Source organism: Podarcis melisellensis (assembly GCF_964234715.1).
Source record: "Podarcis melisellensis genome assembly, chromosome: Z".
NCBI lineage: Eukaryota > Metazoa > Chordata > Lepidosauria > Squamata > Lacertidae > Podarcis > Podarcis melisellensis.
The window spans coordinates 31,165,370-31,188,338 of record NC_138547.1 but is presented as its reverse complement, the minus strand read 5'-3'; the positions used below and the strand labels follow the sequence as shown (position 1 = coordinate 31,188,338).

Below are 22,969 nucleotides of genomic sequence, written 5' to 3'. Positions count from 1 at the left end.
TGAACACGGTTTGACATGGAGTCTACTCATTTCGAAGAGTTACTGTTGATTTTCGGATTCCTGTACCACACTTGAATCAGCGCCTGAATGAGTTTCTCCATAGTCATACAGTCTACAGCACAGAGGTGACTTTTGCAAATAGCCCACGAATTCTCAATGGGATTTACATCCAGGGAATTCCCTGGCCAATCAAGTACCTGTATTTGCTGCTCTGTCATGAATTTCTTCCCCACTTTTGATGTGTGACAGGGGGCTAGGTCCTGCTCCAGTTTCCCAGTACTGTCAGGATACTACTTTTCCAGCTCTGGAGTAACTCTTTCGTAGAACCATTGGTGAGACATATTTTCAGGATGGAGCCCTACGATGACGAACATTTAAAATTGGCTTGGCACCTTGTGATTATACTTCTATTTGGTATTTTGACGTTGCTTATATTAATATGTATTTTATACCGTTATATTTAAGTTAAACTTGTGTATGGATAAGTGGTGAAATTTTTTTTTACTCAAAAAGGGAAGGAGGAACAGATGAGCTAAGCATGGAAGAGGTAACCGTGTTAGACCAAGGGTGGAGTTTATGGGCATTCTATCCGGAAGACATTTGTATTTCGAGGAGTTAGCGATCTGACATGGTTACCCTTCCTGCCTTCTCTTCCTTCTCCCTCTCGATCTCCTGAGCCGTGTATCAGGAGATTTTTAATGCTGGATGTTTTTAGATATGCTGTAAGCCCCCCAGAGTCCCTTTGGAAAGCCAGCCAAATGGGTGGGGTATAAAGATGATGATGATAATGATTTATTTGTTCATATAGCTGATGTCCATACAGAAACTGTGCAAAAACTTGCAATGTTTATATTTTAAAAAGATGAATACTACAATCACAGTTGCAAACCCTTTCTTTTTGCATGGTGCCTAGTCACTGATCTAAGTGACAGCGGACTGCTGTATAGGAGCTACTCCTGGATCACACTGGGTTGATGGCATTCACTGTGCCATCAACTCAATATTTTTTTAAAAAATGACCCCCCCCCCAATGTGGGGTGAAATTTAGTTCACAAAAATGGTCAATTTCAACCCGGTGCTTTTCATAACCAAGGGGAATAGTGAATAGAGAAATGAGAGCCGGTTTCAGCCTTGTCAGCCCATTGAACAAGGCACCTACATAGGTGAAGAGCCACATCCACACCACAAACTTCAGGGATTTCACTAAAAACACTTTGAAAAGGAGCCCTAAGATATGGCAATAGCTGCTGGAAAGGTTACAAGACACTGGACATTGTCTTTGTCATTGTCTTTTGTTAGCCATCTGTTATCAGGCCATCAGTTGCATAGAAAAAAATATTTTTCTATGTACCTATATTGGGATAAAAAAGAGAGAGGCACTATTGTTTTTTTAAAACAAACTAAACAGCTAATATTATTGTCCCTTGGTAAAACCAAGTTAGCCCATGATTTCTTAGACCAAAAGAGCACTAGAAAGCAACATTTGTAAGGGCAGTACAGAACTGATCAAGTGTGAAGGCTGGAGCACTTAGAAGTGACGCACACAAAATGTAAGCCACAAAGAGCAACATGACGGTGTTTCTATGCGATGGCTACCTTTGTGCCGCAAGGTATAATGTGCATATTGGTTGGCATTCCAAACCATTCTTCTCCATGGCACGGCAAAGTCTAAGAAACACTTGCAGTATCACAAAGATGGCTGGGCAGCCAAGTTAAAAAAACCACCACCACCAAGCCAGCAGCACCCCCTGTATGACAATTATGTGTGCCAGCTCTCACAATCCCATTTCTCAGAAGCAGTCATTTGATGAATACAGTGCAAAGTCTCTGAGGTTTATGAGGCTCGTGCTGATCCGCTGCCTAGGCTTTAAGTTGCACCTCACTGGGTGGCAACCGATGTAGTTTTCTGCCGCATTGCCCCTCTTTGACAGCATGGATGACAGAGTAGTGGAATTCCCTCTCCTTGTTCAGCTTGCAGAAACAGTCCGCCCTGTGGTTGGCAGCATAGTCTATGGACCTCAGGGATGTCAGTGAGCCCGTAGAGCTTGCCCGAGAGCCCTTGGAAGACAGTGAAGAAAGCAACCGAGCGCTAGATGAAGTTAAAGTGGCCTTCCTAGAAATAGGAGATACTTCTTTATATAGCTGCCTCTGAATGTAAAACTTAGTTAAGGACACAAGACTTGTGGGGTTGTAGCTTCGACTTTTGCTGAGGGGTCAAGAGGTGAGGAATTTGAGTCTGGTCCTTCCACAGGTTGGGAAGAAGGAGGTGGGAGGCTGTCCCCAATCTGAGAACAGGACAGCGCTTCCTTCTCTTCCCTCTTTCTTCACCACCCCCTTATAACATGCAGTGAATCTTATGTCTTCCCTCCACAGCCTTTCCCAGTCATTTTGATATTTCTACAGGATATTTCTATTTGTTATTTCTACAGTCATTTGTGGCCCCATAGCAACAGCCCGGAAGTGGGGGATGCTGAGCCCCTCAATATTGGGGGAACTGAGACCCTGTCTAGAAATACTGAGGGGGCTAAAGCCTTGGGTGGCCAGGAGGTCTGGTCAGTGTGCCCTGCCTTGTACCTGCAGTCCGTGATTCCGACCAACTGAGGCAACAAGTCCTCAGCAGAGATTTAGCTCTGCTGGGATCAGTAGATTCTGCAAATAGCAGGGGCATGTAGAATTGAATGATTTTGTGCCATAGGCTGTATTTAGATGCGGTGATTATTGTTTTGGTGTTCCTGGTTATTCTATTAGAGCTTCTGTTCCCCTCCCCAATGTTTCTTTCACACTACATTACCTGTTGTTCCATGGAACTGTGTTTTTTCCATCTTTTACAAAGGAAATGGGGCTGCTGCAGTTGGAAAGATTCCTTACTTGGTTATATGGCACAAATGGTTGGAGCCCCATAGTACTAAAGTTTAAGATACGCCTGCAAGGAGCACTCAGAAGGTACTTCCATTGGGGGGGAATCAGACTGCAGAATGTTTTAGCTTCCTCTGTCTCTATGTGTTCTGAGGTGTGCATCCTCAGAAAAGGTTGAGCGTTTTAAGTGAGACAAAAGTTCTTTGATGGCAGGGTGTGAAATGTGGAGGAGATCATACATTTTAGATAGATATTTTCCTTTAGGCTGTATTAGAGTTCTCTTTAGTTTTGATATTTTTCCAGCAAACCCTATTTTCCTTGTCTTTCATTCAGTTGGAAGTATTGGAGCCAGTCTGTCAAATATATATGGATTTCAAAGTTCTTAATTTATTAATCCCCCCCCCAATAACATTTGATATGTTGCCCAATTTCCCTTCATGTTTTTCTTCTTAACGCCAAAGGCTTCGATGGGTGAAATGCACCAAGGGGTTGTAGGTTCCAGGAGATATTTATATTTTATCGATGGTTTATATAAGGTCTGCGTTGTGTGGCTGCATCTTCTGGTCAGGTGTTGGCAAGGGATTGAATCTGGGTGCAGAAATGGAGAAAGGACACTTTTGTTGAGGGGTTTTTAAGCGTTCATGTTGCTGTACAGACATCAGCTACATGAACGCTTCCAAAACCCCTTAACACAGAGAAAGCTAAAACATTCTGCAGCTTGATTGCCCCCTAATGGCAGAACATTCAGAGTGCTCCTTGCAGGCGTATCTTAAACTTTAATACCATGGGGTTCCAACCATTTTGGTCATATGACCAAGTAAGGCATCTTTCCAACTGCAGCAGCCCCATTTCCTTTGTAAAAGATGGAAAAAACACAGTTCCATGGAACAACAGATAATGTAGTGTGAAAGAAACATTGGGGGGGGGGGACAGGGAACACCAAAACAATAATCACCGCATCTAAATACAGCCTATGGCACAAAACCATTCAATTCTACATGCCCCTTCTATTTGCAGAATCTATTGATCCCAGCAGAGCTAAATCTCTGCTGAGGACTTGTTGCCTCAGTTGGTCGGAATCACTGTCTGCAGGTACAAGGCAGGGCACACTGAGCAGACCTCCTGGCCACCCAGGGCTTTAACCCCCTCAGTATTTCTAGACAGGGTGCTCAGTTCCCCCAATATTGAGTGATCCACAAGAGCCAGATTCTGGACTTGAAGAATTCCAAGCACATTTATCTTCATTTTTCATTTTGGCCAAAATTATGCCAGTAACCGTAAACTAAATTTTGCATTAATTGTGTCTTTATTTGGGGAGGTCTGGGGGGGGGGGTCTTAACACACAAGGCACCAAAGTCAGCCATGGAAATTTTGCAACACGTCATAGATTCCATAGGTCCTCTCCAGTTGTACAGAAGATAGAAGGAGAGAGGGAAGAAAGACCTTGACTGGAGAAAGGATCAGATGTATTCTTCATGCTAATTTAGTGGTCAGGAGATTTCTTACTCAAATCCAACATTGCAACAGCTTGTGACAAATGTGGATAGATTTTTTGTTTGCTCAGAAAAAAGGGCAACACAAAAAACCAACAACTTTGCATATATGCAGCTTTTATGTATATTTTGGATTATAGTTTTTTAGCATCATTTTGAAAGGGGACTTTCAAGAACATGAAAACTGAGGTGTCTTAGGGCTGTTTTGCCTCATGGTTTTTGTTGCTGAACTCTAATAGAGAGGACACATGTATACACCCTTTGGACTGTGCCTGATGAAGCACTGCTGTTCACTTCTCTCCTCTTGAAGCATAAACTCTGCTGATGTATGTTGAGAAACTGCAGCAGAAATTGCAGTGTGTATATATATATATATATATATGTGTGTGTGTGTGTGTGTGTGTATTTATATATTTGGTTTTTTTAAAGAAACACCAGCTTAAGATTTATTATGAAAAAGCTTTTATGAAAAGTTTTTAAAAAAAAACACACACACACCAAAGGAAGTACAATTCATGGATGAAGAAATCAACCTTCCTGACAAAAAAGGATACATGTGTTTTCTCTCTATTAGAGTTGAGCAACAGAAACCATGAGGCAAAACAGCCCTAAGACACCTCAGTTTTCATGTTCTTGAAAGTCCCCTCCCCCCAAAAAAATGATATTAAAAAACTATAATCCAAAATATACATACATGCTGCATATATGGAAAGTTGTGGGATTTTTTGTTGCCCTTTTTCTGAGCAAACGACAGATCTGTCCACATTTGTCACAAGCTGTTGCAATGTTGGAAGTGTGCGATTTCAATAAGAAATTTCCTGACTAGTAAATTAGCATGAAAAATCTGAGTGTTCGGAGCTTTTTTTTTTTTTTTTTTAAAAATAATCGGCCCAGTTTCACACACAAACCCCACAAAATTTCTTCTTGTGGAAAGTTTCTTCTTGTTTAATACAGCAATACAATAGTTATTAAAAAGTGGGCTTGCCTTCACTGCCCCCCCCCGGCCTGCAAATTTTGTTTTCAGGCTGTTGGAAGAGAATAACAGATTGAGGGCAGAAAGTTGTTTCTGGACGACCAGTCAAGGCATCTGAAACTGCCTGGCCAGACCCATGTTCTACAGTTTATCTGGAAGTGAATGATGGTGGTCTCTTCATTACTGGATGCACAGAGTTAATACATCTGATCCTTTTCCCAGTCAAGGTCTTTTCTCTCTCTCTTCTTCTATCTTCTGTACAACTGGAGAGGACCTATGGAATCTGACGTGTTGCAAGATTTCCATGGCTGACTTTGGTGCCTTGCGTCTTAAGATCCCCAAGACCTCCCCAAATAAATACACAATTGATGCCAAATTTAGTTTACGGTTATTGGCATAATTTGGCCAGAATGAAAAATGAAGATAAATGTGCTTGGAACTCTTCAGGTCCAGAGTCTGGCTCTTGTGGATCTCTTGCTGGCTGCTTCCAGTGGCTGCAAATGGTTTCTGTTTCTTTTTTTAATTTTTATTTCAAAACAAAAAAATATTACAAACATCAAATTCAAAATCCATATTCGTTTTCTAACACAAGCTTATTACAGAGATTACCTAAATTAAAATATATCTAATTGCTCTAGGCTTCCCTTTGCTCTATATAAATACAGCGCAATTAACAAATTATATTATAAATGATATTATAGGTTCCCATATACCCCCCACTCCCCTTCACCCATGTGTGATCTCAATATTTTACTTCTTTCACCTTGTTGTGTTGCTATTATTTAATAATATTTCAATTGCGTCTATTATTATTATCTTGCTTACCCCTGCACATTTTACACATTCTCTATTAATATTTTAATTCCGGGATCATATTTTTTCATGTTTTCCTTCACTCCATCCCACTTTCTAGTTATTCTCTGATTTGAATGGCCTCTAATAATTGCCGTCAATTTTGCTGTTTCTACAAACTCACCAATTTTGTTTTGCCATTCTGATACTGATGGAATTTTCCCTCCCTTCAGTTTTTTTGCAATCAATATTCTGGCAGCTGTTGTGTAAAGGAATAGATTTTTCTTGTCTTTGGGGATGTCATTAGATATTTGGCCGAAAGCTTTCATGAGGTGATCTACAGCAGGGTTGGGCAGGATAATTGCCCAAAATCTTTTACAAAGGAAATGGGGCTGCTGCAGTTGGAAAGATGCCTTACTTGGTCATATGGCACAAATGGTTGGAGCCCCCTGGTATTAAAGTTTAAGACATGCCGGCAAGGAGCACTCTGAATGTTCTGCCATTTGGGGGCAATCAAGATGCAGAATCTGAACTACACATCTGAACTTCCCATTCCTCTCCCTCATCCACGACCAGCGGGCCATTTCCCTTGCCAATCCCACTTCTCTGTGAAGTTATATCTCTTGATGTGACCGAGATGTGTCCTTCCACATCTGTCGCATTTCCCGCTCTGCTACCTCTGCCGTGTGTCTCTTTGCAGCTGATGGTGGCTGTCATTTGCTTCCCCATAACAACAACCCAACGGGGGATGCTGGCCCTCTCAATATTGGGGGCATTGAGCCCCCATGGCCAGGATTCAACCCAGAGGGGAATGCATTTAATTATCTGTATTTTCCAGTAATTCTTGTAGCTTCCCCACCACTATTGTCTCCACCAGTTAGCTCCAGACTTGGAGGGGGGAGGGTAATTTATTATATACATGATTTGTTTTCAGACTGCATTTCAAATGTGGAAAGCATACACTCTGACAGCACCAGGAAAAAACAATAAGGTTAACAGTTTTTACCTGATTTGTCACATTGTGTTAAACACAATGAGCTGCACAAAAAATAGAACATGGAATCTAGAAGCATCCTCAGTTATATGCTAGCACTTGATTGTAGTACTCTGACTCAACAAAATAGAAATCCAACATAGTCATCACAACTAATATACTAGTCTCTTCAAGACTGTATTTTCTTTCCAGTGTTTTGGTCTCCTGTTATATATGTAGAAATACAATCTGGGATAATTAAATTTACAGAAAGACAAAGCTGGGGGGAAATCGGGGGCTTATGAAAAATAAGATTTTCTACATAGCTTCCCCACCGCTATCGTCTCCACCAGTTTGCCCCAGATTTTTTTTGGGGGGGTAATTAACATTCCAATTTCTCCTCCATCTTTGCCTCGCTGGCCAGTCCCATTTCCTTGGCACTGTGTGGTCAAGTTTCTCAATGTGGCCTAGATGTGTTCATCTACATCTGTCGTATGTCCCACTCGGCTATCTGTGCCCTGAGCCAAATTAATTGTTTGGTCCCATAGGCTGGCTTAATATGTGGTTTTTAAAAAGCTGTGGATTTTGCTCTAGTTTGCTCTAGTTAGAGTTGCCAATCATTCTGGTTCTTTCCTCTTGGTTAAAAGTTGTTTATTTGTTTGGAAACCTGTTATGGTGAGAGGAATAAATATAATAAAGGAGGGAGAAATCAATCTTGGTGTAGAAAAGCTCAAAAAACTCTGCAAAACCCTGTAATTCTATATTAAAAAATAGTACCATTGAAGTAGCAAATATTTCCACTGACTGTAAAACTTGGTTAACTACACATGGATTAAGGGGTTGAGGTTTGCACTTCATCCTGGTGATTTAGTTTAGACCTTTGCCACTGCATTTCTGAGGGGAAGAGGGGGAGAGAAGAAGCAGGGGAATAAAGGGTTGTATATAAGAGTAACAGAATGCTTGTGCAACCAGTCAAGCAATAAAGAAGCTCTTGACTGTCAATTTGAGTATGACTCCTGTTCTTGTCTGAGGAAAACTCTGCTACAAACAGTGAGAAGCACACCAGAGAAGAGGAAAAAGGCAAAAGAAGTGTGTGGGAGAAACCTCTAATAGTTTCTCCTAGGGTTGACCTCCGTTACTGGCAAGTAGACGGGCGTGGAGTTAGGAGCCAGTGTTGTGAGTGTGGTTGCTTGCATTGCCTTCTTCCGCCTGTCAGTGACCAATTGGTAGAGGGTGGGAACGAACCGCCCCCAAACTGAGCTGCATCGGAACGAGGGATTACACTTTGCCAAGGAGAGACAGGACAAACCATTCCTTGGACCTCTGCCAGGATCCAGGAGGAGTCACCCCCCCACCAGTGCTCTTCCAGTAGAGGAGAGGACATAAGAACTTAGTGGATCCTTGGGGGGGGGGGAGAGTTGTATGGGTTCCCGAAACCTCTAGCTGTCTTTCGAATGGACAGTGGTGAATATGAATGCTGGTCTGTATGATCACTATCAATAGTTGTTATTTTTTCCTCATTCAGTGGGGCTTGAAAATAGTTGTGAAAAATCACATCTAAAAAAACTAAAAAGAAAAAGAAAAGCATTTATTTGGATTTTCATTCTCTCTGCAAAAGGAAAGAAAGGAAAGGCAAACTTCATCTCACACAATCATTAGAGTGGTGCATTCAGGGATTAATTAACAAAAACGAGGAGGGTGCTCTGCTTAGAAAGCAGTAAAGAGCTGGCTGCTCCATCCCTTCCCATTGCTGCTGCTGCTGCTAATGGAGGTTTGGAGGAAAATGGGCCGAGTTCTGGGATTCGTCAGGTGGCAGCTGCCATGCCGCCAGATTCCCCCTGTCCTCCGTGCTCTGCCGGTCCATGTGGCCATTTGCAGAGTGGTGATTTCCACAGTCCCCCACCATCACCCCCCTTCCTCTATGTAAGGGAAATAAAATTGCAGGAGTTCCCAGTTTCTGTACGTACATCAGCAATAGGTATGCTTCAGTCCTTTCTACACCAAAATGGATTCTCTTTCAAACATGCCATCAGGTGGTACAGGCACAGAGCTCACACCTGCCTTAATAAACTTTTCAGCTACTTCAACCACTCCACTTTTTCCATGATCTGCATGTTCTTTTCACTCATTTTCTACAACTAGATGAAATCCATGCTACTCTCGCATCAGTAGGAGACCCACAACCACCACCACCTCCCTCCAAATATTATATATAATATTTATATATATATATATATATATATATATATATATATATATATATATATATGCAGGTTTTGGTGTCCTCGGGTGTCTTCCCGTGTAAAAGTTGGGGTGTCTAGGCGACGTTTCGACGAGGTCTCACTCGTCATCTTCAGGCTGGTGCTTTCGGCTTCTTGTTACTGGAACAGAGCAGGATCTCAGTGTTTTAGTTCCTATAAATACTGTTGAGGGGGTGTGGTGTATAGCCTCCAATGTTCTGGGCAGAGAGGAAGTTCCCAGGCTAGTGTGCCTTTTCTTCTTTTGTTCCTTAATTACTTGAGGGATATCTTGAGTGATTTCTTGAGTGATATCCTGAGTACCACTTAGGTGGGTCATTAGGTGTGGATTAGTTGCTAAAGTCTTTGTGTCTTGACCTCTTGAACTTTGTGAAGAGTTTTTCTGAGAAGATGGCTGTACTGCACTTAGTTGTGCTCTGGCTTGGCTTCGTGTATAGGGGCGAGCTGTGGTTTTGTGGCCTGTGTCAGCCAGATCTGTGTAGGGATTGCAGGGGGGTGCAGCATCCGGAGGTGCCACCATGGTTTGGCTACTGGATGGTGTCTGTAATTTATCTGTGGAGAGGGTCTGGGTTTGGGTCTGGTGTGGTTGATTGGTGATGGCGTTCTGTGTGCCTCTGGATCTGGTGTCAGTTTTTGTGGGGAGGGCTAATTTCCAGATGTCTGGCAAGCGGGATGTGTCGTCACGCTTGTTCATGTTGTGAGGGTGTTTCTCTATCTCGATGGCTTCCAGACATCTGGAAATTAGCCCTCCCCACAAAAACTGACACCAGATCCAGAGGCACACAGAACGCCATCACCAATCAACCACACCAGACCCAAACCCAGACCCTCTCCACAGATAAATTACAGACACCATCCAGTAGCCAAACCATGGTGGCACCTCCGGATGCTGCACCCCCCTGCAATCCCTACACAGATCTGGCTGACACAGGCCACAAAACCACAGCTCGCCCCTATACACGAAGCCAAGCCAGAGCACAACTAAGTGCAGTACAGCCATCTTCTCAGAAAAACTCTTCACAAAGTTCAAGAGGTCAAGACACAAAGACTTTAGCAACTAATCCACACCTAATGACCCACCTAAGTGGTACTCAGGATATCACTCAAGAAATCACTCAAGATATCCCTCAAGTAATTAAGGAACAAAAGAAGAAAAGGCACACTAGCCTGGGAACTTCCTCTCTGCCCAGAACATTGGAGGCTATACACCACACCCCCTCAACAGTATTTATAGGAACTCAAACACTGAGATCCTGCTCTGTTCCAGTAACAAGAAGCCGAAAGCACCAGCCTGAAGATGACGAGTGAGACCTCGTCGAAACGTCGCCTAGACACCCCAACTTTTACACGGGAAGACACCCGAGGACACCAAAACCTGCATTCCTGTACCCGTGAAAATCTACGAAAGCATATATATATATATATATATATATATATATATATATATATATGATTAATCCGAAAGTCTATATATCTAGCAGGGTATCCTTTCCCCTCTTTTCTGCAGCAAGATTGAACAAGGCACCAACATAGGTGAACACCCACACTACAAACTTTTTTTTTTTGTACTAAGCTTTTCATTTTGTCAGAATGCATCTCTTGTAATTTCAATAATGGAAAGCATTCTGTGTTTACCAATCTTGTCGTACTCCTCTTCCTCCTCCTCCTCTTCATCTCAATATTCCTGTGGTTCTTCCTCTCCCCCCTTTTGAGAAAAGGTTTGGGTCATCTGAAAAATCTACCTGCAAGACAGAAGCCACTGGCTTCTTGTGTGGCTTGTCTTTAGCTTCCTCTAGCTTCTTTTTTTCTGTACTAAGGTTTTCCAAAACCAGCAGCAGAAGCAGGACAGGATGGAGCAGCCAGCTCTTTGCTGCTTTTCAGGCAGAGCACCCTTTCTGACTGTTAGTATCCCTTCCTTTTTTTGGTGTTTAATCCCTGAATGCACCTCCCTAATGACTGCGCCACATGTAGCACTGCCTTTCACTTATCCCCTCTTGCAGAGAGAATGAAAAAGCCAGATAAATGTGCTTGGGATTCTTCAAGTCCAGAGTCTGGCTCTTGTGGATCACTTGCTGGCTGATCCAGTGGCTGCAAATGGTTTCATTGTAACTCCTGAAGGAGGCATTCCAGGCTGAGAGGAATGCAAATGCACCCTCAGCAAATGTGGAGTGGTTGATGTAACTGAAAAGTTCAGTGCTGGCAGGGTTTGTGGCTGCAGGCATCCGATGGGGTGTTTGCGAGGGATTCAGTCTGCTTGGAGAAAAGGAGTGAGAAAGCACATGAAGATTGTGGGAAAACTTAGAATGTGTCATAATGCAAAGTACTAATATTGCCATAGTAAAACAAGCCAAGCTAAGAAGAGTCACTCAGGATTGAATCACACATCTTTGGGTGGGACATCTTTTCAGGATAGAGCCCCACCATGACCAACATTTTAAATTTGGCTTGGCACCCTGTGATTATACTGGTTTTTGGTATTTTGATGTTGCTTATATTACTATATGTATTTTATATTTTAAAGTTAAACATTTTTATGGGAAAAAGGTATAGGTGTTTTTCCTCAGAGAGGGAAGGAGGAAGAGATTAGCTAAGCATGGAAGAGGTAGCCGTGTTGGACCAAGGGTGGAGTTTATGGGCAATCTATCCGGAAGACATTTGTATTTCGAGGAGTTAGTGGTCTGACATGGTTACTCTTCCTGCCTTCTCTTCCTTCTCCCTCTTGATCTCCTGAGCCGTGTATCAGGAGATTTTTAATGCTGGATGTTTTTAGGTATGCTGTAAGTCCCCCAGAGTCCCTTGGGAAAACCAGCCCAATGGGTGGAGTGTAAGGATGATGATGTTGTTGATGATTTATTTATACATATAGCCGATGTGCATACAGTAACTGTGAAAAAATGCAAAGTTTATATTTTAAAAAGATGAATACTACAATCGCATTTGCAAACACTTTCGTTTTGCACTTTCTAAAGGGCTAATATTATTGTCCCTTGAAAAAACCAGGTTAGCCTGTTATTTCTTTGACCAAAAAAGCAACATTTGTAAGGGCAGTACAGAATTGGCCAAGTGTGAAGGCTGGAGCACTTACAAGTGACACACACAAAATGTAAGCCACAAAGAGCCACGTGAAGGTGTTTCCATGCGATGGCTACCTTTGTGCTGCAAGGTATAATGTGCATATTGGTTGCCATTCCAAACCATTCTTCTCCATGGCACAGCAAAGCCTGAGAAAGGCTTGCAGTATCACAAAGATGGCTGGGCAGCCAAGTAAAAAAAACAACCATCACCAAGCCAGCAGCACCTCCTGTATGGCAGTTATGTATGCCAGCTCTCACGATCCCATTTCTCAGAAGCAGTCATATGATGTATACAGTGCAAAGTCTCTGAGGTTTATGAGGCTTGTGCTCATCTGCTTCCTAGGCTTTAAGTTGCACCTCACTGGCGGCAGCCTATGTAGTTTCCTGCCTTGTTGCCCCTCCTAGGTAGCATGGAAATCATGTGATTCAGCTTGGACCGGATGGCAGAGTAGTGGACTTGCCTCTCCGTGTTCAGCTTGCGGAAATAGTCTGCCCTGTGGTTGGCAGCATAGTCTATGGCAGTGTTTCCCAACCTTGTGCCTCCAGCTGTTTTTGAACTACAACTCCCATCATCCCTGACTAGCAAGACCAGTGGCAAGGGATGATGGGAATTGTAGTCCAAAAACAGCTGGAGGCACAAGGTTGGGAAACACTGGTCTATGGACCTCAGGTATGTCAGTGAGCCCATAGAGCTTGCCCAGGGGCACTGGGAAGACAGTGAAGAAAGCGACTGAGTGCTAGATGAAGTTGAAGCGGCCTTCCGAGAAATGGGAGGTACTTCTTTAGATAGCAGCCTCTGACTGTAAAACTTAGTTAAGGAAACAATACTTGTGGGGTTGAGGTTTGCACTTCACCCTGGGGTTGTAGCTTGGACTTTTGCTGAGGGGTGAAGAGGTGAGGAATTTGAGTCTGGTCCTTCAACAGGTTGGGAAGAAGGAGGAGGGAGGCTGTCCCCAATCTGAGAACAGGCCAGTACTTCCTTCTCTTCCCTCCTTCTTCACCACCCCCTTATAACATGCTTATGTCTTCCCTCCACAGCCCCTCCCAGTCATTTTGATATTTCTCCAGGAAACCCTATTTTTCTTGTCTTTCATTCAGTTGGAAGTATTGGAGCCAGTCTGTCAAATATTTATGGATTTCAATGTCTTTTCATCTCAATTTATTAATTTGCCCTCTAATAACATTTTATATGTTGCCCAATTTCCCTTCATGTTATCTTATGTTACCAAGGGGTTTTAGCTTCCAGTACTTATTTTTGTGGGAATGTTCAGGGATGCAAGAGAGGATATATTGTCTGATTATATCCTTTTCCAACTTTTGTTAACAAGTTCCACAATTTAGCAGAGTAACATTCCCCTTTTTTAGAACTTGCAGCGGATGTGTTTGCTCAGGCTCACTAAAGCCTCTATAATAACTGTTCTGGTATTTCCCCCCCTTTCCCTCATAAAAGATAAGACACGACACAGTCTTCTATAAAAGTATAAAAAAGGTTTACTCACACATTCTGTTTACAATCGGATCCCAGAAGGCAGACTTAGCTTAGAAAAGTAACATCTACTTGGAAACTATTCCATAAGAAGACAGTCCTTTTGTCTTGGCTTGAAGCCAAGAGGACATCTTTGGCTAAGCCGATGTGGCTTCTTCGATGCATGTGGAGAAAGAGAGAGAGATGGCTGCCCTGCCCTGTGCTTATGTTTTTACCATATTTTTTTCCTGTATTCCTTCACTCCATCCCACTCTCTAATTATTCTCTGATTTGAGTGGCCTCTAATAATTGCTGTCAATTTTGCCATTTCTACAAACTCGCCAAGTTTGTTTTGCGATTCTAATAGTGATGGGATTTTGTCCCCCTTCCAGTATTTTGTAATCAATATCCTGGCAGCTGCTGTTTCATAAAGGAATACATTTTTCTTGTGTTTGGGGATGTCATAAGATATTAGGCCTAACAGAAAAGCCTCTGGCATTTTTTGTAAACAAAATCTTAAACAATTTTTTCAGCTCCTTGTATACCTCATTCTAGATTTTTTTTTTTTTTACAATTTTAGCATTTTGAAGGGGCAGGCACAGCCAATCCATACCTCTTCACCAACCAATTCCTAAACCAATGCCTAACTGCCAATCAAGCACTGAAGCTCGTCGCCCAAACCACTCACAATTTCAACCCTTCCTTCAAACCCAACGCAACCTCAGCCAACCAGGTGTTTTGTCCTGAAGGGAAAGGTGCACCCCATCAGCCCTAAAGAGGGCAGCAGCCTTGAAGGTAATCACAGGGTGCAAAATCACAGAACCACCTAAAGCAAGGACCTTTTTTACCGCCGCCTTATTCACACACTTTCTGGCCTGCTCGGTGGTAGTTTGTCTAGGCATTGGTTCCCGACTAGCTGCGCCTGATCTCAGCAGGGCAGCACTGACGACTGGGCCTCACCATATCGTCAGTACAAGTAAACATTGTGGGGGAGCAATGAACCAGGATCAGACTCAAGCTCACCCCAAATACTCCCAGGGACTCATATATGGCCCTACCCCTCGAAAGGGGTCGACAAAAGCATGGTGAATCCCTGGATACCTTTAACGGAATACCTTTGCGCATTGGAGGGAACAGGTTCTCCAACACACACACCCCAGACCACCTTGAACCAATGCTTTAAAATATTTTGAGTCCAGGGAGAGCTGCCAGCAACTCATCCAAGTCCTCTTGCAAGCAGGAATGCAAGCTTATGCTGGAGGAAGACAGCAAATCATTTTTGCCCAGCTGCACCACCAGCGCTGTGGGAGGACCTGCACAGGTCACACTCGACCGCACCAAAGGAAGGAACTCCTCCCAAAGCATTCCCAATCTGGACATCCAGGATACGTTCACATGGGCAGGAAGACTGAGATGGCGCCCCAGTCCAGACTCATCAGCGCGCTTGCCAGTCCAATGTACAATGCTGTGGCCAACAATCCAAATGCGCACAGCTGCTCCTATGAAAAAAGGAAATAACGAACAGGCATCAGCACAGACATCATTGGCGACACTTCCTGACATAACCCTTGTCAGCGTCAGACTTCCAATGACCCATATTCACAATCCTGTCTACTGACAGACCCCAATGTGCAGCCTTTGTAGCAGTACCTATTCAGAAGGAATAAGGCGTGTTCAGTGGCAGGCAAGCCGCAATAACTGGTGCACAACGCAAGCAAATTGATGCCTGGCTAATGGGAACCCATTTTTGTGCACTAGAAGCGGGCCAGCCCCCAGGGGAACAAAAAGCCAAATATTTCTGGTATCCATAACCATGCAAAGGGCCCTCCTCACCTATGACCAGAAGCCTGATGGTGGTACTCCTTCCCACTAGGTCTGTCTTAGAGCTCCTGACTCTAATGACAAGCTCCAAAGCAGGTAAGGAAAAGTCCCAAAGCAATAAGCCTCCATACTCTCTACCCTGTTCTGGCTCCAACACAATTTCCCCAACCCTCAGTGCACCAAAAATGCAATGGAATACTGAAAGGAGTCTCTCCTTGAACTTTAACCAGCAGACAAGTCTTAATTTGTTGTAGAACCTGCATAGGTAAAAATTGACCAGCTTCCTGCCCACTGTCCTATGAAGTTGGAGCCTATTCCAACCTTCCAAGGCCCCGCACATGACAAACTTTTTACAAGAGTCTCTGAAAAATAAAGTTTCACTATAACAGACATTGCAGTGGACTGAATTCTGATAATTGTAACAACACATCCAATCTGCAGCAGATGGGCCAAATACTGCAGGGCCTTCTCAGAGGATGGGGGCAAGTGCCTTTGAATGGCCGAGGAGTGCCAGCTAAAGGCTAAGAAAACAGTCCAGGCCTTCTCATAAGAGCTAAAAGCAGAAGGGGAAATGGAAGCTGCTACTCCCTATAATTACTAATTGTTGTCAAAGTGCCACAGGTGGTCCGGAAAAGTCCAGCAATAGCTGGGTGTTTGGAGCCCAGGATCTGAAGCGCTCCATCTGAAAATGGGATAGTGTGTCAGCGATATCATTAGAGGATCCTGTACTCAGGTGAGCAGAAACCACAATTTTAAACCTTAAGCAGCGCAGCTCGAAAGTGTGAGTGGAGGGGCAGAGACTCTGCTGGAGCGTGAGGACTGTTTTGCCAAGATGCTCACCACTGCCTGGTTATCAGACCAAAAGCAGATCCGACGGTCACTGAACTCCTCGGTCCAGATGTGAACTGCTACTACAATGGGGAAAACTCAAGAAAAGTTAGGTCACATGATTGCCTCACCACACCAGGCTTGAGGCCATGGCTTTGCACACCAGCAGCCCCTGAAATAAAAACCAAAGGCCAAAGATCCAGCAGCATCAGCATTAACCTGAAAATCACTCTGCAGGTTCAAGGTATCCTGCCAAGGTGAACTGCTATTGAATTCACTTAGGAATTGCAACCACCGCATGAGATCTGCCTTCACCTCACTTGGTAAGCGTGCACGAAAGCAAGGGGACCTCGGGCTGCAGGCAGCCTGGCCAAGAGGGAACGGAAGGGGCAACCACTCTGTATGCAAGATTAATTAAATGACCCAGCAAGATCGGATCTGATGAAGCATCACTTGCTTCAGAGGAAGTATTACAAAATAACTTTCTTCAAGGCAGACAGCTTCTCCATAGGCAAGTGGCCTGTTTGAGCAATGATATCCATCTGGATCTCTAAATACGCTAAAAGGACCCTCTGTCTAATCTGCTGTCAACGGGACACCCAGCTCCTCAGTGATGGAAAAAAGGCGTCCACTAAGACTATGCAGTTGCTGGTGTCACATGATCCAGCCAGGAGAATAATCAAGATAATGGGTCACCCCAGTGAACCAGACTTAACTCGCAAAGCCCAATGAAGGATGGTGCTAAAGGACTCAAATGCTGCACAGGGTATTGCGGAGCCCATTTGCATCGTCTTATCAATATAAGTGCCATCCAAATGAAAGCCCAGCCACTTAAAATCTTGAGGGTGAATCGGCAATAACCTAAAAGCCGATTCAATAACGCCTTTTGCCCACAAGTCCCCTCTTCCAGTCTTTTTTTTGATAAGCTTAACCGCCTGATCCAGGGATGTGTATTTCATGGAATAAGGTTCCAATGGGATGGCGTCATTCACGGGGGTCTTTGGGATGCAATAAATTATGGTTCAGACAGAAATCACATGGGGCTTTCTTAGGGACAATCTCCAATGGGGATAAATCAAGTCGAGAATAAAAGGAGAATCGAAGGGGTCCAGCCATATGCCTCAATGCAAGCTTCTTCCAATCTGCTTTTTGGCTACCCCAGGTAGCTCTCTAACCGACTTTAGATTTGCTCTTTCCAGGCCATGGGCTGGACAGCCACGGGAATCCTAAAATATTGGGAAACCCTTCCCACAAGTACAAAACAGCTGACCAATCTGTATAAGCTTCCAGCCAGGCTTACAAGGGAGATAATCTTATGAGAGTATGGGCAAGAGGTATTGAATTCTTGCTTATCAGCCCCAGCCCTGCTTGGGCAGGGGGCATTTTTGGCTTGCTGCTTTGAGCCCCCTTCTCCACCACAAAAAGGGGTGCCTGTCTAACACAGCAAGCAGTGGCCGAATGATACCCAGAGCACCTAACACAAAGATGCATATATTTACAGGGCTGATGCTGGCAAGAACCGCTAATGAAGTCCCAACAAAGCTGCTGCCAAGCCAGCTTCCTGTATAACTGCTTCATTTTCTATCGCTCAGTGAATTTCAATTCGAAATGTGGAGCCATTTCAGCAGTCCACACGTCTGCGTCCCTACAATCCCAGCGAGCTGTGGGGATCTTGGCAACCCTGAGTCTAACATTCCGTCATGGCGATCGCCTCTCTACCTTAGGTGGAGCTGAAAGGCCTGGGATGGCCTCACTCTGACCCCAGTAGAGGTCCAAGGTGACATCTGAATCGCATCAGAGCTCTGCGACGATTTACCTGACAATGAAGTACAGTAGAATCACCATCCCTGCTCTTCTTTGCCCTCCTCCTGGATCACTTCCTCAGATGACATTTCCTTCTGGAAGAAGGTGCCCGGGCCCCCTGCAAATCATCCTCTGCAGGAGAGGCAACCTCTGGAGGCATCTGCGAAGGCCCCGCCATAATCTGCAAAGACAGTGTGTGTCTGTTTGTGTGTGTGTTTTCCTTGTACTGACATTGCAGCCTGCAACTTCCTCCCTTTATTTGCACCTCCAGTGGACACCAATCAATCCTAGAGTGCCACTCCTATGCTGTAAAGAAAATTCTGGAACCCTTTTAAAAGCTTCCAGGAACTTTCATCTGTTTCTTAAAGAATGTTTTCCTAACACCCTCCCATTTGAACAGAAATACAGTATTATAAACATATACAAAAGTATCCACACATCATGCAACACAATTCCCAGCTTTATAACCAGTTGTGCTTGTTGTTCCATTCAAGCAACTCAATTATTGTGTTTCTTTCACTTAACAAAAAACTTCCATCACTGATTCTCTAGACCAAGATAGTTGTTTGCTGGTCCTAAATATTTTACTTTGAACTGTTTCCTTAATAGTTCTGCAAATTCGTTTCCCCCAAGAATTCTTGTAGCTGCCCCATCGCTATCGCCTCCACCAGTTTGTCCCAAATTGGGGGGGGGGGGAGGTTTTAACAATCCAATTTCTGCTCCATTTTGCCTTGCTAGCCAGTCCCATTTCTTTGGCTCTATGTGGTCAAATTCGTCAATGTAACCTAAATGTGTCCCACTCGGCTACTTGTGCCCCGCATCAAATTTATTGTTTTGTCCCATAGGCTGGCTTAAGATGTGATGATAAAACTAAAAATTTTGCTCTAGTTGCAAATCATTCTAGTTCCTTCCTCCTGGTTAAAAAATGTTTATTTGTTTGGACACCTGTTATCAGGTCCTGCAGTATGCAAAAAGATAAAATCAAATGTTTCCCCTTCGCTCTCATCCATCTTCGCCTCACCTGCCAGGCGTGGCCATTCATATTTGTTGCCTGTCCCTCGCTGCTAACAGGGCCCTGGGCTTCCCACAGCTGCTGGTGACAGTCATGTGCAGCCCCATAGCAAGAGCCCAGCACCGGGCCCCTCAATATTGGGGGAACTGAGCCCCCTGTCTAGAAATACTGAGGGGGCTAAAGCCCTAGATGGCCAGGAGGTCTGCTCAGTGTGCCCTGCCTTGTACCTGCAGTCCGTGATTCCGACCAACTGAGGCAACAAGTCCTCAGCAGAGATTTAGCTCTGCTGGGATCAGTAGATTCTGCAAATAGCAGGGGCATGTAGAATTGAATAGTTTTGCGCCGTAGGTTGTATTTAGATGTGGTGATTATTGCTTTGGTGTTGCTAATTATTCTGTTATTTTTTCCAATGTTGCTTTCACACGACATTAATTGTTGTTCCATGGAAAGGAAATGGGGCTGCTGCAGTTGCAAAGATGCCTTACTTGGTCATATGGCACAAATGGTTGGAGCCCCATGGTATTAAAGTTTAAAATACGCCTGCAAGGAGCACTATGAAGGTTCTGCCATTTGGGGACAATCAAGCTGCAGAAAGTTTTAGCTTTCTCTGGCTCTATGTGTTCTCAGTGTGTGCATCCTCAGAAAAGGTTGAGCGCTTTAAGTGAGACAAAAGTTATTTGATGGCAGGGTGTGAATTGTGGAGCAGGTTATACATTTTAGATAGATATTTTCCTTTAGACTGGATTAGAGTTCCCTTTTGTTTTGATATTTGGTATTAAAGTTTAAGACATGCCTGCAAGGAGGTGTGGGCCAGCTCTGACACAGAGCAGTCTGCATTTTCTGCCATTTAGGTGCAATCAAACTGCAGAATCTGGACTACACACGGGCTGATAGCCCGGTAATGCACCATTGAATTTTTCTTGAAAAATCTGTGGGCCTGATGTGACACAATATCAAATTTCATTGGACAATGCTTTTCACACATGCATGCTTCTCTTCCCCCCTTTAAATGGAAGCAAATAAGTAAAGAGAAGGGGAGGAGGGGAGGTTATCTCTGCTGCTGTTTCCTAACAAATATTCTCAATTGCTAAGTCATGGTTTGATTCTTTTGTTAGCTGCTTTGAGCTTTTCAGAAGGAAAGGAGAGGGAAAGTACAACTACCTTTGTTTAGAATGCAGAGTGGAATGGCTGTAGTGAAAGTGATGGCGGGGCTTAGAGTTCCCTTTAGTTTTGATATTTCTCCAGCAAGCCCTATTTTCCTTGTCTTTCATTCAGTTTGAAGTATTGGAGCCAGTCTGTCAAATATATATGGATGTCAAAGTCCTTTCCTCTTAATTTATTAATCCCCCCCCCCAATAACATTTTATATGTTGCGCAATTTCCCTTCATGTTTTTCTTCTTAATGGCAAAGGCTTCAATGTGTGAAATGTACCAAGGAGTTTTAGGTTCCAGGAGATATTTATATTTCATCCATGGATTATATAAGGTCTGAGTTGTGTGGCTGCATCTTTTGGACAGGTGTTGGCAAGGGATTGTATCGGGGTGCAGAAAAGGAGAAAGGAAACTTCTGTTGAGGGTTTGGGAATACCTGGCTGCGAATAACACAGGTGCATCCTCCACAAATTTGGAGTGTGTGCAGTAACTGAAAGGTTCATTAAGGGCAGGGTGTGAACTGTGTGGCTGTACCACCTGAAGGCATGTTTGGAACTGAATCCATATTGGTGTAGGAAAGGCTGAAGCATACATATTGCTGATGTATGTACAGAAACTGTGGAGAAACCTGCAATTTTTTATTTCAAAAGGAAAGATAGTACTTGAGCAGCAGCTATGAAGAGGAAAGCAGAAACTGTGGGAAATCTTGTAATTCTATTTACATAGTATAGAGGAAGGGGGTGGGATGGTGGGGGGCTGCGGAAACCACCCTTCTGCAAATTGCACCGATGACGAAGCCAGGAACGCGGCCTGCTTTGCTCCAGGTCTCATTAGCAGCAGCAGAAGAAGAAGAAGGAGGAGGAGGAGGAAGGGATGGAGCAGCCAGCTCTTTGCTGCTTTCCAAGCAGAGCATCCTTTCTGGTTGTTAGGATCCCCTCCTCTTCTTTGGGAATTAATCCCTGAATGCACCTCCCTAATGACTGCGCCAGATGTAGCACTGCCTTTCACTTCTCTTCTCTTGCAGAGAGAATGAAAAAGCCAAATAAATGTGCTTGGGATTCTTCAAGTCCAGAATCTGGCTCTTGTGGATCACTTGCTGGCTGATTCCAGGGGCTGCAAATGGTTTCTTTTTCTTTTTTAATTTTTATTTCAAAACCAAAAAATACAAAAGAAATGGGGCTGTTGCAGTTGGAAAGATGCCTTACTTGGTTAGTTGGAACAAATGTTTGGAGCCCCATGGTATTAAAGTTTGAGGTACGCCTGCAAGGAGCACTCTGTAGGTTCTGCCATTGGGGGGCAATCAAGCTGCATAATGTGTTAGCTTTCTCTGTCCCTATGTGTTCAGAGGTGTTCATCCTCAGAAAAGTTTGAGTGTTTTAAATGAGAAAAAGTTCTATAATGGCAGGGTGTGAATTGTGGAGGAGATTATACATTTTAGATAGATATTTTCCTTTATGCTGTATTAGAGTTCCCTTTAGTTTTGATATTTCTCCAGCAAGCCCTATTTTCCTTGTCTTTCATTCAGTTGGAAGTATTGGAGCCAGTCTGTCAAATATATATGGATGTCAAAGTCCTTTCCTCTTAATTAATCCATCCCCCCCCAATAACATTTTATATGTTGCACAATTTCCCTTCATGTTTTTCTTCTTAACGGCAAAGGCTTCAATGTGTGAAATGTACCAAGGAGTTTTAGGTTCCAGGAGATATTTATATTTCATCCATGGATTATATAAGGTCTGAGTTGTGTGGCTGCATCTTTTGGACAGGTGTTGGCAAGGGATTGTATCGAGGTGCAGAAAAGGAGAAAGGAAACTTCTGTTGAGGGTTTGGGAATACCTGGCTGCGAATAACACAGGTGCATCCTCCGCAAATTTGGAGTGTGTGCAGTAACTGAAAGGTTCATTAAGGGCAGGGTGTGAACTGTGTGGCTGTACCACCTGAAGGCATGTTTGGAACGGAATCCATATTGGTGTAGGAAAGGGCTGAAGCATACATACTGCTGATGTATGTACAGAAACTGTGGAGAAACCTGCAATTTTTTATTTCAAAAGGAAAGATAGTACTATAGCAGAAGCAATGAAGAGGAAAGTTTTATCATATGGAGGAGGAAAGTGGGAGTAAAAGAGGGTGGGGGGAGGCAGAAAACCACAGATGTCCAGCACATTCAAGTTGACGGTGTTGCTGCCACAGAGGCAAATCTGGCTGATGAAGCACTGCCGTTCACTTCTCTCCTCTTGAAGCATAAACTCTGCTATGTATGTTGAGAAACTGCAGCAGAAATTGCAATGTGCATATGTGTGTGTGTGTGTGTGTGTGTGTGTATTTGGTTCTTTTAAAAGAAACACCAACTTAAGATTTATTATGCAAAAAGCTTTTATGAAAAGTTTTTTTAAAAAACACACACACCAAAGGAAGTAGAATTTATGGATGAAGAAATCAACCTTCCTGACAAAAAAGGATACATGTGTG

General features: G+C 43.6%; 1 protein-coding gene across 8 annotated transcripts in view; it reads left to right on the top strand.

Annotated features, from left to right (window-relative positions):
* The window catches only part of LOC309362013 (putative G-protein coupled receptor 34), a 302,268-nt gene that overhangs the window by 62,206 nt on the left and 217,093 nt on the right, over window positions 1–22,969 (top strand). The window lies entirely within an intron of this gene.